A 19,182-nucleotide genomic window follows, 5' to 3' on the forward strand; every position below is an offset into this window, starting at 1 on the left:
TCAAGCCTCATAAAAAAGGAGTTAATTAGCATTGTGTTTAATTGGCTTATTGCGTAACATTGAACAAAGATTAGTTTTTCATCCATCGTGAGTAAGACGGATGTCTTTACGTTGGAATACGTCTGATACTTTTGGCGATAGGGTCCTGACAAAAATTAGTCGTGGCTTTTAACAAATATAAAAGAGGTTTTTTAACAAAACATCTCATTCCAAATTTAACAGAATAATTTATTTCATTTAGTTTTCAAAAATTTACGCAATAACAGACAGGCAGAAGCATTCCTGTGAAGTGTTAGAATCCTGGTTTGGAACAAAGACATCTCGCACAAAAATTTAAAAAGTAATTGTATATAGAAGTTACTACATCTCGATCCTGGCCAACGCATGTGAAACGTGGATAATGAAGAAGAGAGATGTAAGCAGATTACAGGCATGTGGAATGAAGTTCTCAGAAGTAGGATAGGAGTAACAAGGAGAGATAGGGCGAGGAATGAAAGGGCAATTGAAACAGTGTAAGATGAACCCTTACAAAGCAAGATAGAAACAGCAAGGCTAAGATAGTATGGGCTGTTAAAGAGGATGGAAAACAAGAGGATTCCCAAGAAGATACACGAAATGGAGATGAGAAGGAAACAACTAAGAGAAAGAGCAAGGAATAGATGACTGAAAGGTATGGCGTAGTGTGCTGGAAAAAAAAAGGCGAGGGGGCTGGACCAGAGTGCAGAAACATGGTGGAAAAACAAGTCTAGATGACGAGGCTTACGTTCCAAACATTCCCAGCCTTGGGCTGGAAAATGTTCAAAATGATGATGATGATGATGATGATGAAGGACATTAAAATGCAACTGTACGTCTTTATGCACAAAACCCATCATATGAATGACTAATGGAAGTGCACCCACAGAGTGGGGCACGGCAGTGACTGACACCAGTAACACTTGTTCTGAAATAGACGAGATAGCGTGATAATCACTGCAGTATTACCAACATATAATTATGAAAAGTAACCCAGCCGATAAAAGTTTCAGCCTTTCATTTCTTCTTTTTCTGTAGTGAGTGTTGAGATTGAAACAGTATGTAAACACACTTTTATTGAAATGAACAATTTCGGACATATTTATGGTAATTTGTATTTTTAGGTCTGTAAATTGACAACGAAACGACTATATATTCATAATGAAAAGAAATCATGAAATTACGTATGAAGAGTATAATATGTAATAACTTATTTGAAAACACACAAGATTTCATCAGTAATATGAACACTATCAGTCTATATTCCTATATTAATATGTACACTAACGATTACAGTTTCAGATTTATTCAATACAAAGAACTGAGCAAATCATTAACGTTTCGGTCCACCTCTGGTCCCTATGCAGACGGTTATTCGGCTTGGCATCGATTGACAGGAATGTTGGATGTCCTCCTGAGGGATATCGTGAAGAATTATGTCCAATTGGCGCATTAGATAACCAAAATCCCTAGCTGATTGGAGAGTTCCGTCCATAATGCTCCACCGAGCGAGGTGGCGCAGTGGCTAACACACTGGACTCGCATTCTGGAGGATGACGGTTCAATCCCGCGTCCGGCCATCCTGATTTAGGTTTTCCGTGATTTCCCTAAATCGCTACAGGCAAATGTCGGGATGATTCCTTTCAAAAGGCACGGCCGGCTTCCTTCTCCATCCTTCCCTAATCCGATGAGACCGATTACCTCGCTGTCTGGCATTCTCCTCCAAACAACCCAACCCAACTCCATAATGTTCCAAAAGTTCTCATTTGTGAAGCGTTCCGGCGACCTTTCTGGCCAAGGTAGGGTTTGGCAAGCACGAAGACAAGCAGCAGAAATTCTCTTGCTGAACTGTATGCCCAGGATGGCTTGCCGCCTGCCGGAGTTGCCGAGCGGTTCTAGGCGCTACAGTCTGGAGTCGCGCCACCGCTACGGTAGCTGGTTCGAATCCTGCCTCGGGCATGGATGTGTGTGATGTCCATAGGTTAGTTAGGTTTAAGTAGTTCTTAGTTTTAGGGGACTGATGACCTCAGAAGTTAAGTCCCACAGTGCTCAGAGCCATTTGAACCATTTTTTTGATGGCTTGCCATGAAGGGCAACAGAATCGTTGTATAATATTGCCGACGTACCGCTGTGCTATAAGGGTGCTGTTGGTGACAAACATAGGTGTCTTGCTATGAAAATAAATGGCACTCTAGACCATCACTTCTGATTGCCAGGATTTTTCTGAAACTTTAATCATCTGTTTGTCTGCACATGTAGGTCACATCTGTCGATTTTCGTCCCATGGGAAGGAGAAAAATATCTGTTCTTTGTGAAGTTCCCGCTAGCTCCCTGCCGCCGTTGGATAAGCAGCTGCAGCAGCAAGTCGTATACTACTAGCTCACTCATTTGTTACATAGTTTAATTCTTAATTTCTTTGCGTGTTTTTGGTACTTGCATTGTTTAATTCATAAATTTCGGGCGTATTATAGTACTTGAGAGTTGTAGCATCGCGTTTTAGTACCTGAATAGTGTAAATTCGCGTAGTCGTCTGTCTTCTGTTTTGTTTTGAACGGCCAGTGTCGGTTGGTCAGTCAGTGTGCTCCCTGCCGCCGTTGGATAAGCAGCTCCAGCAGCAAGTCGTATACTCCTAGCTCACTCATTTGTTACATAGTTTAATTCTTAATTTCTTTGCGTGTTTTTGGTACTTGCATTGTTTAATTCATAAATTTCGGGCGTATTATAGTACTTGAGAGTTGTAGCATCGCGTTTTTAGTACCTGAATAGTGTAAAATCGCGTAGTCTCCTTCCGCCGCCGAGCAGTGTGTCAGCAGTGCGCAAGTAGCAGCATTACTGCATTTACTAGGCACTCTTGTATTTTAATAACCGTTTAAATTTTGTGTCGAATTGTTTGTGCTCTCTGTAGATTAATTCAGACGTTCTTTGCACAACAGTTTTTAACATGGATAGGGACTGCAACTGCTGTGTTCGGATGCAGGCTGAGTTGGCATCCCTTCGTTCCCAGCTTCAGGCACTGTTGGCTTCGGTCACACAGCTTGAGGCTGTTGCCAATGGGCATCACTGTGGGGGTCCGGATAGGGGTTTGTCGGGGACGGCCAGCTCGTCCCACGCATCCCCCGATCAGACTACGACTGTGGCTACCCGGGATACTGCCCACATTGAGGCTGATCCCTCACCTGTGGTAGAGTGGGAGGTTGTCTCGAGGTGTGGCAGGGGCCGAAAGACATTCCGGAGGGCTGAAAGGAAGGCCTCTCTAGTTTGTCTGACGAACCAGTTTCAGGCTCTGTCTCCGGCTGATACTGATGTTCGGCCGGAGATGTCTGCTTGTCCTGTTCCAGAGGTTGCCCCTCAGTCTGCAAGATCCAGGCAGTCGCAGAGGGTGGGCTTACTGGTAGTTGGGAGCTCCAATGTCAGGCACGTAATGGGGCCCCTTAGGGATATGGCAGCAAGAGAGGGGAAGAAAACCAATGTGCACTTCGTGTGCATACCAGGGGGAGCCATTCCAGATGTGGAAAGGGCCCTTCCGGTTGCCATGAAGGGTACAGGGTGCACCCATCTGCAGGTGGTCGCTCATGTCGGCACCAATGATGTGTGTCGCTATGGATCGGAGGAAATCCTCTCTGGCTTCCGGCGGCTATCTGATTTGGTGAAGACTGCCAGTCTCGCTAGCGGGATGAAAGCAGACCTCACCATCTGCAGCATCGTCGACAGGACTGACTGCAGACCTTTGGTACAGAGCCGAGTGGAGGGCCTGAATCAGAGGCTGAGACGATTCTGCGACCGTGTGGGTTGCAGATTCCTCGACTTGCGCCATAGGGTGGTAGGGTTTGGGTTCCGCTGGATAGGTCAGGAGTCCACTACACGCAGCAAGCGGCTACACGGGTAGCAGGGGTTGTGTGGCGTGGACTGGGCGGTTTTTTAGGTTAGATGGCCTCGGGCAAGTACAGAAAAGGCAACAGCTTCAAAGGGTGCGGGGCAAAGTCAGGACATGCGAGGACCAAGCAGCAATCAGTATTGTAATTGTAACCTGTCGAAGCTGCATTGGTAAAGTACCGGAACTTCAAGCGCTGATAGAAAGCACCGAAGCTGAAATCGTTATAGGTACAGAAAGCTGGCTGAAGCCAGAGACAAATTCAGCCGAAATTTTTACAAAGGCACAGATGGTGTTTAAAAAGGATAGATTGCATTCAACCGGTGGTGGCGTGTTTGTAGCTGTTAGTAGTAGATTATCCTGTAGTGAAGTAGAAGTGGATAGTTCCTGCGAAATATTATGTGTGGAGGTTACACTCAACAACCGAGCTAGGTTAATAATTGGCTCCTTTTACCGACCTCCCGACTCAGCAGCATTAGTGGCAGAACAGCTGCGAGAAAATTTGGAATACATTTCACATAAATTTTCTCAGCATATTATAGTCTTAGTTGGAGATTTCAATTTACCAGATATAGACTGGGATACTCAGAAGTTTAGGATGGGTGGTAGGGACAGAGCATCGAGTGACATTATACCGAGTGTACTATCCGAAAATTACCTTGAGCAATTAAACAGAGAACCGACTTGTGGAGATAACATCTTGGACCTACTCATAACAAACAAACCCGAACTTTTCGACTCTGTAAGTGCAGAACAGGGAATCAGTGATCATAAGGCCGTTGCAGCATCCCTGAATATGGAAGTTAATAGGAATATAAAAAAGGGGAGGAAGGTTTATCTGTTTAGCAATAGTAATAGACGGCAGATTTCAGACTACCTAACAGATCAAAACGAAAATTTCTGTTCCGACACTGACAATGTTGAGTGTTTATGGAAAAAGTTCAAGGCAATCGTAAAATGCGTTTTAGACAGCTAAGTGCCGAGTAAAACTGTGAGGGACGGGAAAAACCCACCGTGGTTCAACAACAAAGTTAGGAAACTACTGCGGAAGCAAAGAGAGCTTCACTCCAAGTTTAAACGCAGCCAAAACCTCTCAGACAAACAGAAGCTAAACGATGTAAAAGTTAGCGTAAGGAGGGCTATGCGTGAAGCGTTCAGTAAATTCGAAAGTAAAATTGTATGTACCGACTTGACAGAAAATCCTAGGAAGTTCTGGTCTTACGTTAAATCAGTAAGTGGCTCGAAACAGCATATCCAGACACTCCGGGATGATGATGGGTTTGAAACAGAGGATGACACGCGTAAAGCTGAAAAACTAAACACCTTTTTCCAAAGCTGTTACACAGAGGAAGACCGCACTGCAGTTCCTTCTCTAAATCCTCGCACAAATGATAAAATGGCTGACATCGAAAGAAGTGTCCAAGGAATAGAAAAGCAACTGGAATCACTCAACAGAGGAAAGTCCACTGGACCTGATGGGATACCAATTCGATTCTACACAGAGTACGCGAAAGAACTTGCCCCCCTTCTAACAGCCGTGTACCGCAAGTCTCTAGAGGAACGGAAAGTTCCAAATGATTGGAAAAGAGCACAGAAGGGTCGTCGAGCAGATGCGCAAAACTATAGACCTATATCTCTGACGTCGATCTGTTGTAGAATTTTAGAACATGTTTTTTGCTCGATAATCATGTCGTTTTAGGAAACCCAGAATCTACTCTGTAGGAATCAACATGGATTCCGGAAACAGCGATCGTGTGAGAGCCAACTCGCTTTATTTGTTCATGAGACCCGGAAATTATTAGATACAGGCTCCCAGGTAGATGCTATTTTCCTTGACTTCCGGAAGGCGTTCGACACAGTTCCGCACTGCCGCCTGATAAACAAAGTAAGAGCCTACGGAATATCAGACCAGCTGTTTGGCTGGATTGAAGAGTTTTTAGCAAACAGAACACAGCATGATGTTCTCAATGGAGAGACGTCTACAGACGTTAAGGTAACCTCTGGCGTGCCACAAGGGACTGTTATGGGACCATTGCTTTTCGCTATATATGTAAATGACCTAGTAGATATTGTCGGAAGTTCCATGCGGCTTTTCGCGGATGATGCTGTAGTATACAGAGAAGTTGCAGCATTAGAAAATTGTAGCGAAATGCAGGAAGATCTGCAGCGGATAGGCACTTGGTGTAGGAAGTGGCAACTGACCCTTAACATAGACAAATGTAATGTATTGCGAATACATAGAAAGAAGGATCCTTTATTGTATGATTATATGATAGTGGAGCAAACACTGGTAGCAGTTACTTGTGTTAAATATCTGGGAGTATGCGTGCGGAACGATCTGAAATGGAATGATCATCTAAAATTAATTGTTGGTGAGGCGGGTACCAGGTTGAGATTCATTGGGAGAGTCCTTAGAAAATGTAGTCCATCAACAAAGGAGGTGGCTTACAAAACACTCGTTCGACCTATACTTTAGTATTGCTCATCAGTGTGGGATCCAGGTCAGGTTGACGGAGGAGACAGAGAAGTTCCAAATTAGAGCGGCGCGTTTCATCACAGGGTTATTTGGTAAGCGTTGTTGCGCTACGGTGATGTTTAGCAAACTCAAGTGGCAGACTCTGCAAGAGAGGCGCTCTGCATCGCATTGTAGCTTACTGTCCAGGTTTCGAGAGGGTGCGTTTCTGCATGAGGTATCGAATATATTGCGTCCCTCTACTTACACCTTCCGAGGATATCACGAATGTAAAATTAGAGAGATTCGAGCGCGCACGGAGTCTTTCCGACAGTCGTTCTTCCCGCGAACCGTACGCGACTGGAACAGAAAAGGGAGGCAATGACAGTGGCACATAAAGTGCCCTCCGCCACACACCGTTGGGTGGCTTGCGGAGTATAAATGTAGATGTAGATGTAGCTGACATATTTCGGTGTACAACAGAGCCCGCTCATGAGGACGCGTCTGTACCATATGAGGTCACCGTGCGGCTAAAGCCTGCGTTAAAAGGGCTGGTTTGCCTTGCAGACAATCATGAGACCCGATAGTGATCCGGCATGAAAGTAAATCGTGCAGTGCAGCCGACGTGAAGATGTTAGTCGCCACGAAGCTCCCGACGGTTAGGTGAGCTGCAGGTCGGGATGTCCCGCAGTCACGGCAATTCGGACGCGCGCGGAGCGCAGGCGGCTACGCGCGCGGCGCTGCTGGTGCTGATGACGTCACTGGTGGCGAGCGGGCGGCCGCGCGCCTGGCTGCAGGCGCACTACGAGCAGCTGTCGCCGCACTACGGCGCGCTGCGCAGCCGGCTGGGCCCCGTGCTGGGGCTGGACCAGCGCCACGCGCAGCTGCTGCGCGAGCGCCTCTGCGCCTTCCACCTGCTGTGGCAGCGCCTCGAGCGCGGACAGGACATCTCCTGCCTGCCCGACTCCGCCGACGCACTCGCCGCGCAGGTGAACAACGTTCCCTTGGCCACTCTAGTTTTCTACTTTCATCATTGTGGACACCATCCTGAGCAGCTGTACCGCCATTCACAATTCAGTGAAGGCGAAACTTGAAGGACGACGTTTTTGTGAACGAAGCCCCGTGTCACCAGCTGAGCCTCCGGGGACACTCGACTGCGCCCACCCACCAACCAACCTAATTATTTCTTTCGCCTTAATTTACTATACCTTTACGTAGTAGCAGTTACACCTTCAGCTGTATTTATAGGCCTTATTTTATATGCAATCGACTTCATTGCTACAGTACTGAATAATGATGTCAACTGTGTCTTATTCAAGGGGTAGTCTATCTGAAGTCAGCAACATCAGGCAGAAATTAGATCGAATCGTGATGGGCTTAGTAAAATCGATGCGCTGAATACAATATTGATTCCAGAGATGAAAAACAAGTTCCAAAAAGGTAGACTGCAGAGTTCATCTGTGGGGAATTTCCCCTCCCTCTCAGCTGAACCCCACCAACTCAATTCAAGTGTAAGTTAGAAACGGAATAAATAATTCCTTCTGTGTAATAGTAAAAGTGAAGAAGCTGAAAACGTAATGAACATCAGTTGGATTGACAACAGTTAATCTCCATACATCCATCTCCCAATACACTATGGGACGACAGCTGTTACTACTCGTGCATATTTGTGTCGTAGGGACGACACCTTCAGCTATATTTATACGTCTTATTTTTATCGTAATCGATATCGTTGGTATCATATCGTCTCTAAGTACCTCTATGATATCAAGTGATCCTTTGCACACTGGGTAATCATCATTATAAATCACAAAGTGTACAAAAATCGATGTCCACTATGCTGAAATTACTTTCCTGCTTGTGATATGTCGTCATCCACATCAGAAACAGGAAAAAATCTTCAGCTCATCTACTTTTTATAGCCTCTGTCAGTGTATAATATTTACTTAGTATGTACATGATCACCTATTATCACAGAGGTGCCCAGAGACGGTGTAATACCACCGAAATCGATTGCAATAAAAAAAGAGACCTATTAATATAGCTGAAGGTATCGTCCCTACAACTTAAACATATACGAGTAGTAACAGCTATCATCAAATGCCTCTAAGCACTATGCAACTTAACATCTGAGGTCATCAGTCCCCTAGAATTACAACTACTTAAACCTAACTAACCTAAGGACATCACACACATCCATGCCGGAGACAGGATTCGAACCTGCGACCGTAGCACCAGCGCGGTTCCGGACTGAAGCGCCTAGAACCGCTCGGCGACAGCGTCCGGCAGCTCTCTTGACTGTTGTCAGTTGCAATGATGTCATTACATGTTCAGCTTCTTCACTTTTACTTTTACACAGTTCCTCTCCACCTGGCTAGAGGGAATTATTTATTCTGTGTCTAACTTGCCCCACTATTGGGTTGGTGGGGTTCAGCTGAGGAGCAGGGACTACTCGCCACAGATGAGCTGTGCAGTCTTCATCTACAGTATTTTCTGATCTAGATATATACTTTAGACTCTCTCGAAATTATTTTTCATCTCTGAAATCAATATTATATGCAATGCATCAATTTTACTACGCCAATCACGATTCGATCTAATTTCTGGCTGATGTTAGTAACTCCAGATAGATTACCCGTTGAGCAAGACATTGATAAGTCACTCTTCAGTAACCAACCATCTGCAGTTTTATCGTATCTGTATATATCGTGACTCATACTTAATAAATTAACATGGATGGAAGTATATGATAATTGAAGCAAAAATGTTCCAGGAAACATTGATCTACAACACAAGTCATTTACAAGATAACTGTGAATGGGTAGTTACGAGCTGATACTGCGACTCTCCAAAGAAAGTACCTGAAATGTAAACTCTTTGATTAGACTCAACTACTAGGCGTACCTTCATCCAGGCCCCAGGTATGGGGAATGTGGTACATGCATAATGTGGTACCGGCATGTTTTGCTGCTGCTGTAAGATGTCTAACGCTCCAGTGTAGTTCAAAGTCCATAGGTCGACCAGACCGTGTACCTTAGCCTCGAAGATCACCTACATTAATCCTTCGGATGTTTCTGTCAGGAGTGTTCCCAGACATGAAGTGTACAGCATTTCCGTTGATATGGTTGAAGAAGTAGAGCAGCGAACCAAAGACTCCAGTCAAGATTTACGGAATGACCCAGAGATATTTCAGAATATTCGTGACTTCCTGCACAGAGGCAATGGAGTATTGCATCATAATGCGAGGACGCCACATGCAAAACTGTCTTTAATACGCACGGGTGTATAGTAAATCATAACATGTGACGCACTGGAGCAGTTTCACTAGCCTTGACCTCCGGTTCCGCAACACAAAATCTGCGATGTTTTCGCAAATTGATGTGTGATTGAACTGTTCATAATATCGCAAAAATTTCTGCGTAGAAACATAATTCTGCACATCATCAGTGGCATAAATATACTGTGCACTTTGCCTTCATCTTTGACGTAGATACTTGGATCTCACTCCACTCGGCGCCGTATCACTTCTCACGTAACTTCCACATCATCAACTTTTCCAGTTTTAACATTTTATTTGTACAATCCGTTTCCTTTCACCTGGTCATCGTTTATAATTTTTTTGGTATTATTAGCAAGTCGCTGCGGCTGTCTGCGAAGTCATTTTCCGCATTCATATTCCGTGCTAGGGTTGGAACACTTGGTCAGAGTGCCTCTTACTTGGACATACCGTATTTCTGCGGAGCCTGGGGCTGTCACTGGGATAAGCGACTTTTCGCAAGGTGACATACAGGCACACTAAGAATTTTTTTCCTGTCTAGTAGCGTATCACAGCATGCTCTAGTCTACGACAAGTGTTACGAAAGGAATAATTTTTAATACATGTTGAAAGGTTGAAAAATTGCGACTAGTTATTTTATTATGACGATTTAATTTGCCTTTTCCAGTCTCAAGGTACATTGTCCACCTCCAGACGAGGCCAATGGTGGGTTGTAATGTGACAGTTTCGTTGTGAGTTGGCTAAGCGAAGGAATTTGTTTAAGTAGGCTGTTTAGGTTTTTATATTGGTAACGCCATGTAGCGCTCTATATGAAAATCACTGACTGTGCTGTGTGTAGTCTGAGGCTGGTCGGCATTGTTGCAATATTCGTCATTGTAGTGTTGGGCAGTTGGCTGTTAACAGCACGTAGCGTTGCGCAGTTGTAGGTGATCCGCCAGCAGTGGTGGATGTGTGAAGAGAGATGATGGAATATTGAGAGCGGACGATCTGGACGTGTGTCCATCAGAGACAGTAAATTTGTAAGACTGGATGCCATGAACTGCTATATATATTATGAATTTTGAACACTATTAAGGTTAATACAATTTTTGTTCTCTATCAAAATCTGTCATTTGCTAACTATGCCTATCAGTAGTTAGTGCCTTCAGTAGTTAGAATCTTTTATGTAGCTGGCAGTAGTGGCGCTCGCTGTATTGCAGTAGTTCGAGCAATGAAGATTTTTGTGAGGTAAGTGATTTGTGAAACGTATAGGTTAATGTTAGTCGGGGCCATTCTCTTGTAGGGATTATTGAAAGTCAGATTACGTTGCGCTAAAAATATTGTGTGTCAGTTTAATGTAGATAAAAATACGTAAAGAGCTAAATGTCTGAGTACGTTCAGTTTTGCTCAGCTGTTTGAAACTCAATAACGTAAGGGGTTTACCAGCACAGTAATTCATTAATTTTGCTAAGGGGACGTTTTATGTGGAACCAGGATACCTGGTTGTGGTGTCAGACTGAGTGCTTTAGGTTCATGTTATGTTGGAATGTGACGGTTGATTGTGAATTGGCGAAGCCAATGAATGTGAAAGCAAAAAGTTACATAAAGTGTCTCGGGCTCCTCATAAATGTCATACCTCTGCACAAGTGCCACACCACACAGCTGTCGTTGCAAGATAACAACGTGCACTGCTTTGAGCTGGACCGTGACCGTACTCTAATCACGTGACCAATGCGTTTCCCACTAAGTCCGAGCCTGTCCTGCACTTTCTTGAATAATTTGTTGATTCGATATAACTGAATATCCCCTAAAGGGAAGTAGTTTACAAATGACAGAAAACGTATTCAACAATGCTGTGGTCCTTCGTGAAGAGATACTTCGGGACAAATGGAAAGAGGAGACGAATAAGTGAATGGTGGCTGCCGTAGCTCTTAGGTAATGTATGTATCTGACCATACATTTTCCTGGAATTTATTTGCTTACATCGTTGCAGGTTCGAGATGAAGTGGAACAAACAGGGTTATCACTGCGCTGTCCTGCTACCTGCAGCAGCAGATCCACTGTCACCGCCAGTAAGTATACTACTATGTCTACGCTCGTCATGCGCTACGTTTCTTTACGCTTTTACGCTCTATCTCCCAATTCTATGATCAATTTTCATTATTAGATGTGGATTCTTTTGGAATGTATACCCTCATCCTGACAAACGAACTAAATTTTATCGTGAAAACGTATCTTACTGTAACTACGGATTATGCGGTTTTATTCCTAATATTTTTTTCCAATGTAGTCGCTTATTTATGATTGTTTGTCGTATTTCTAACTAAGAAAAAACTTGTTGCGGATTAATGGTAGTCAGTTGTTAATGTAGTCAGTGGAAACAGTTTCCTGATAGCTCTTCCACGCCGGCCGGTGCGGCCGTGCGGTTCTAAGCGCTTCAGTCTGGAACCGCGTGACCGCTACGGTCGCAGGTTCGAATCCTACCTCGGGCATGGATGTGTGTGATGTCCTTAGGTTAGTTAGGTTTAAGTAGTTCTAAGTTCTAGGGGACTGATGACCACAGATGTTAAGTCCCATAGCGCTCAGAGCCATTTGAACCAGCTCTTCCACGCTAATAATTTCTACAGTGATTATCGTGTCACTCATTGTGGATACACCGATGGAAAAATCTCAACAGCAAAAAAAATTTATGTAGAGTAATAAAATTTCGGGAATGCACTTGTCTGGGTAATATATCTAAGTGATCAGTATTGCAAGATCACATGTTAATGTAATCGCGAGGTAAGCCACTGCAAACCTGAAATGCTGGTACATTATTAATAACCGGTGTAACCGCCATAATACTGAATGCAAACATGCAAATGTGCATGCATTGTGTTGTATGGGTGCCGGATGTCAGTTTGTGGGTTGGAGTCCCATGCTTGTTGCACTTGGTCAGTCTATACCGTGATACTTATGCTGTTTGTGGATGACGATGTAGTTGTCGTCCGATGATGTCTAATATGTGCCCGAGCAGGCCAAGGCAATGTGTCGACACTTTGTAGATCATGTTAGGTTACAACAGCCGTATGTGGCTGAGCGTAAAGTACAAAATCTACTTGCTGAATCATGTGGAAGGTCACTGACATGCATAAAGAATAGGAGTGGACCCAAAATTGAACAATGTGGGACTCCCTTTGTGATTTAGCCTCAATCACTAACATTTTCTACGTTTCCAACATTGTGTAAATTATCCGGTACAGCTTTTTGCATCCTGTTTGTTAAGTATGATTCAAGCCATTTATGTGTAAAGCACTCAGCTCCACAAAACTTAATTTTTCTACGAGTATAAGATGAACCATACAACCAAACGTCTTGAAAACATCAGAAAAAATAGCAACAGGCGATATTTTACTATTTAGTATTTGGTGGGTAATTTTTTAAGTAACATTCATAGTTGAGTAACCCTCTTGGAACTAATGTATGTCATGGTAGTTAAAAGATTTTTCCCTGACTCATGGGCGCAAGTACAGATCTCAAAGTACGAAGATTGGACAGGGCTGCCTGAGAATATTTTTTTTTTTTTTAAATCGGACTGTTGTGTGTTTCCTGATGACTAACTACCAGTTGTCATGTACAATAGCAGCAACACTTATAACAAGTCCGCCAGCAGCCAAACAATTTGTGATGACGAAACGACGGCGCAGGCGACGAGGACGCGGAGCGCTCGGGCGCGTCGCCTGGCAGGGCGGCGTCGACGTCTGCGTCTGCCGCTGCGGCCGGTGGCGGACAGGGCGACTGCGGCGCTGCGGCGGCCTGCACCGCTGGGGAGGACCGCCGTCCACAGAGGTGGTGCAATCGCTCTTATTCTCTGGTTATTTCTTCACACAACAGAGCACAGCGTACACATTCTCTGCACTTCAAAAAAAGGTCGAGAAACGGCCCTGTACCCGAATTCTGGGACTTTCTCCTCAGGTAAGCGAGCGCATATAGTGTGCATAAAATACCTGAGCAGACGGGCGGAGAACAAGGGTAGTTAGTGGTGGGGGTTCTGCTGCAAGCCGACACCGCGCAGTACAGGATGTGCGATGCAACAGCTGAAGACTCGACACAAATCTACGCGGTGCATTCAGCAAGTAATGCAACACGTTTTTCTTCTCAGCCAATGCGGAATTTGTTGTGGGGCATCCTGGAATATTTCCGCTTCAGCCACTATAGTTTCATGAAGTTCCGATATGGAACAGTGCTTTACATAGCCTTCATAGTGGCGTATATAACGGAGGTGAGTTCCAGTCAGAGAGGTGTCACTGAGTTTCTTATGGCGGAAGAACAGAGCATCACAGATATTCATAGGAGCTTGCACAATGTCTAAGGAGACTTGGCTGAGAACAAAAGCACAGTGAGTCGTTGAGCGAAGCGTCTGTCAGCGTTGCAACAAGGTCGTGCGAACCTCTCCGATCTCCAGCGTGCCGACCGGCCGCACACAGATGTGATTCCTGCAGTGCTGGAACGTGCGGACACTCTCTTATTTGGGGTGATCGATTAATCACGAACAAACACCTCGCTGCTTAACTGGACGTCTCTGTTGGTAGAGCTGACACTTTCGTCCTCCAGTTGGAGTACTCAAAGCTGTGCGCCCGCTGTGTTTATCGCCGTCTAACAGAAGATCATAAAGAGCAGTGAAGGTCCATTTGTGAGGAATTGCTTGCGCGCTACGAGTCTGATAATGATAATTTTTTGTCGAACATCGTCACAGGAGATGAACTTTGAACAGCAAACAAAACGGCAGTCCATGGAGAGGCGTCACACTATTTTTCTTCCGAAAAAAATTCAAAGCCACCTCCACAGACAGTAAAGTCGTGGTGACGGTGTCCTAGGACTCTGACGGGGTTATTCGGTTTGATGTTCTTCTTGATGTTGCAACGATCAGCTGGGAACGGTATTGTGCTACCCCCAGGAAACTGAACAAACGACTTGAACATGTTCGTTGCCACAAAAATGCAAATGAACTTCTCCTCCTCCATGACAATGCAAGGCCTCATACAAGTCTGCACACCAGCGAGGAGTTCACGAAAATACATTGGACTGTTCCCTCATCTGTCTTCAGCTCGGATCTCGCATCTTCCAGCTTCCATCTGTGTGGCCCAATCAAATATGCGCTCCGCGAGAAACAGTAAGTGGATGATGGGGAGGTTATTGATACAGCAAGACCTTGGCTCCGACGTTGACCAGTGCAGTGATACCATGGAGCTTATGGAGGCCCTCCAGCAACTGGGCGCAATGCCGTCGCACTGAACGGAGATTATGTGCAAAAATAGGGTTTTGTGGCAAAAGAGTGGGGAATAATTTGGTGTATTGGAATCCTGTATAAAAACAACCTTCTTTTTTAAAAAAAAGTTGCATTACGTCTTGACCCCCCCTCTTACATTTCACAGAACGTCTAAACTACAGCTAAGGAGTCTGCAAATGATAGTTTTAATAGGTTATGGTAGTATGACCAACAACTCGACACATGAAGACACTAAAAATCGATAGTCTCTCACTAGAAAACATCAGCAACACAGACAGCCGTTACTAACAGAAGAAGCATGTAGCTAAACAAGCGACAGCCAACTCAAGCATTCGCCCCTTCGGAACGTAAGTGTAAACTCACCAAACGTTCAAGATGAGAATGCGTTTTTCCTCATGGGCCAAATTATTTCCTGCGAACTAACTATACATATCTCTGGACAGACGGTCATCTACAGTTTAGAATCGGACAGATGTCTGTAACAGTTTCCATTCTCGTTTCAAGTCCTTGTTCGAATCCGTTTCCCCTTACATTCACATTTTTTGTCTGTAGCTTGAGGAGAGCACAAGAAGATGCCTGCATTCAGTTGTTGGGTCTGGTTCAATAGCAAAAGTGGACAAGAAAACCAAAGGAAGGCAAGTATTCGTCCCAAAAAAAAAAAAAAAAAATACGATGGCAAAATGGTGAACGGCCAGATTTCAATTAGCGAAGTGCGTTCTGTGAAAAGCTCAAATGTTGTCGCTTATTTAATCCTCTGAATAAAATCGTTTGCTATTGCAGGTCTTTATCATATACTGTATTTTACTTAAGCCCTTCTTCATTATTCTTCTTTCAGTTACAGCATTTAAATAATAATTTAACTTATCTAAAAAAATTAATAAGTGTGTAATACTACTCTGTAGCTTAACATGGCCATACGTTACTGAAGTGTTGTGCGGAGTGGTCGAGAGCAATTCACAGATCTGTTTCTGCTTGCAGGATCTGAGTAGGGAAGAACGTTGTACCTCGAGGTGTTTCTAGGAACAAATGATGTTTTCTGGTCGGCATTTCACTCTAGTTACCTTCTTTAGAGTCACATGAAGGAAAACACACTAGAGAAAGCTGTAACAATTTCCGGAATTTTCTACTGTTTTTCTTGTTGTGAGAAATTCGGTTGTGTTTTGTGCAATGTGTGAAATTATTACTTTTATATATTTCAGTTTTGTATAGTATATTACAGCTTTGTTGACGGTAATATTAATTCTTCAATTAGAGAGTTTTGTTACGACTAAAATTATTTATGTTTTAAGAACTGTTTCTATAACGAGTCGACGGTTAAGCCACACTTCACCAGTTGAGCTTCAAGCTGTACCTTGAAATGGAAAAAGGTCTTATTACCATGGAACAAGTGATATTTGCAAATGAACTGAGTTTCTCTAACGTCTAGACAATTTTCCTCGTCATCAAAATGGAATTTCGTGTTAGTCGCAATCGATTCTATTTGAAAATGTTTTCATTTTGTAAGTGGTTTTTGATAACACTTCTTTTTAATTTGATTTAGATTACTGATTATTGGCGTATAGTAGAACGAAAATGTTACATACAGACTACTAGATACGCTATTTCAAGATTTTCTCGATTGTAACACTTCTAAATTTGAACAGACTATTTATTCTTACGCACATGATCATGCCGTGCGCGGAATAGTTTGTTACAGTTTGAAAAAATAAACATTACTTTTCTGGATTTTTTTTTGTAATTTCACAAAAAGACTGCAGCACATATCAAGTAGATGCTACCATTTCAAAATGGGATAAGAAAGTATATTAAACTTTTATTTCTGGGATCGCTCCAGACGAAAGTCTGAGAAGTGTTCCAAGATATAACACTGTCCCCTACTAGCGGTAAGGGACATTTTGGGCAAGTCATAGAGGACGGGGTCGACCAGGTAAAGTTGCGGAGTTTATGTGAATAGAAAGGGTCGGAAACTAGTAAGAAATGTTGCCGTTATTTCCTACAGAGTGATGAGTCCATATTAAAACATTCCCGATATCAGGCTAATCGCAACATACATTTAAGTAGTCTTATAGAATGTTTAATTACAAACAAGCAGTAACGAATCATGTAGCTTAAGTTTTTATTTACTTAATTATTCATTTTTAGTTCAGTATCCTGCTGAGTAGTTTCGAGGAAGATTATAGTTTAGGATCCTGCCACCGATGAAATCATTCCAAACAGAGCCTTGTCCTTTTCAGAGGAACGATCCAGGCTGCGATCGATTTAAGGAAATCACGTTACCATAAATCAGGACGCTTGGACAAGAATTTAAACCGGCCCTCATTCTGAATACAAGTCCAGTTTACTAACCACTGAGCCGTCTTATTCAGTATCAGTGAGTTCACCCTAGTTTGTATACATTGTAGATAAAAGCACAATAATAGTGAGCAGTTTGAACACTTGGATGTCGAACGTAATGAGGAGCCACAGGGCAGAACACAGTTCACATTGTAAACGAATCAACGAACCGTTGTTTCAGTGAAAGAATTGCTCTGCAATTTAGAGGAGTGACAGCATAGACGTTATAAAAGCATATCTGTCAAAATCTCCTGGCCTTTCTTTCGCAAATTAAAATCACTGTACTTGTTCAATACGTGATGAGAGTGGTGCGAAATACCCCAGTGATTAGAAAAATTAACCCCACTATGAGGCCCCAAGGACTACACGATGCTGAGCAGCCTCGATGTCAGCATGATGCAGTGCTTTAGAAGGTTTTATTGTTGTGAACAACATGCTGTCCCAGTGTGTTATGTGAGGTACTGGAGCATCCATCTCAGTAGCCAAAGTCGCTACTATACGCTTGTGCAGTAGTTCTCGACTCAGAGGTAGTCAGTTATAAACGTAATGTTTGAAGAAATTTTCATGATCGGCATTTCGTCCGCAAAGAGGGAGAGGTGTTAGCATAAAGTTGCTCATCAAGAGGCTTCGTGTAAATGCCCCAGATTAACTTCCGAACCCGTGTGCAGTGTCCCATGGAGTGCAGTTACGTAATACTGTTAATGGTGATCTGTTTATCGGATGTGGATGTTAACCTCTGCAGTCCGCTTGTTAGTCGAGATAAACAGACTATACGCTAGTAGCGTATCTCCTCCTCTCTCTTCTCTCTCATTGTCATCAATAAGACAAAAGACGGCCCTGAACTCAACACGCACTCTTCACGGTCACTTACGGTATCGCTCAAAAGTTTTTTTGTAGAGGTGATAAATTCGGAAAATAAATTCTTTAGGACAAAATTTAGATGAAAGACCTTAATTACCAAATTTTTATAATGTGTGCTATATTTTCCTACACATTTCATGCAATTCTAATCTTTGCATCAATAATAAAACACAAATAAAAAACTACATACACTCAATAGTATTTTTCTAAAACTACAAATAAGATAAACAGTAATGAATTCTCGATCCATGATGTTCTTCGCTTAATACTTGATTGCATAGTCCTTTGCTTGTATCACTGCAGCACACCAGGATGGTAAAGAATCCTCGAGTTTGGCCACTCGCGCCTGAAGAACCCTCTTCAATTACTCACACAATTCTTTGTAGAAATCCTCCTTGTTGGTGCAGTTTTGTTGGCGAACATATGTATCCAGTTCGTCCCAAAGATGTTCTATAGGTCTGGACCTTGATTTGGCCACTCAAATGCCTTTAGTTCGTCCTGCTTCAGAACTGACTTGACGTGGCCAGAAGTGTGCTTCTTAGTAAACTGCAGTCTGGCCTTCCTATTTTTCGCACTTACCATAGGTTTTTGAGAAGGTCGCCTCAATTCAGATCTATAGCTTCTAGGCAGCGTTTAACTGTCAAAACATGGACCTTCAACCAGTGTTTTACCTGTAGACGATCACGTATTGCCCGGGCGCACTTTTTGTGATCAGTATTAGATTGCTTTCGGATGATCCTTTTTGGTTGCTCTTTCGGAGCCCACCACTTCGTGCATTGTTCTTTATCGTCCCCCTTTTTTTCTCTGAAGCCAGGCTCAGACACTCACAAGCTGTTGCGGGATGCCAACCACCTTCACAACGAAGGACTGAGTTCGGTCTTGTCTCAGTACTCTTAAGACAGCCTATCTGAAATCTGGTGAATATCTTTTACTTTTAGGCATTTATGAACGCACATAAAAATATTAGAATTAGATTTCCCTTATGTAGTTAGCTTTGTTGCACACATTCTGTTCTATAAAATACTTATGAAACACTTGGAAACGCTGTTTACGACTAAAGTCCATGCTTACCTGCACTCAGCAATCAATACACGCAACTTCATCGAGGTCAAGCAGTCTTCCGT

This window comes from Schistocerca gregaria, chromosome 1 (genome assembly GCF_023897955.1).
Source record: "Schistocerca gregaria isolate iqSchGreg1 chromosome 1, iqSchGreg1.2, whole genome shotgun sequence".
NCBI classification, from domain to species: Eukaryota; Metazoa; Arthropoda; class Insecta; order Orthoptera; family Acrididae; genus Schistocerca; species Schistocerca gregaria.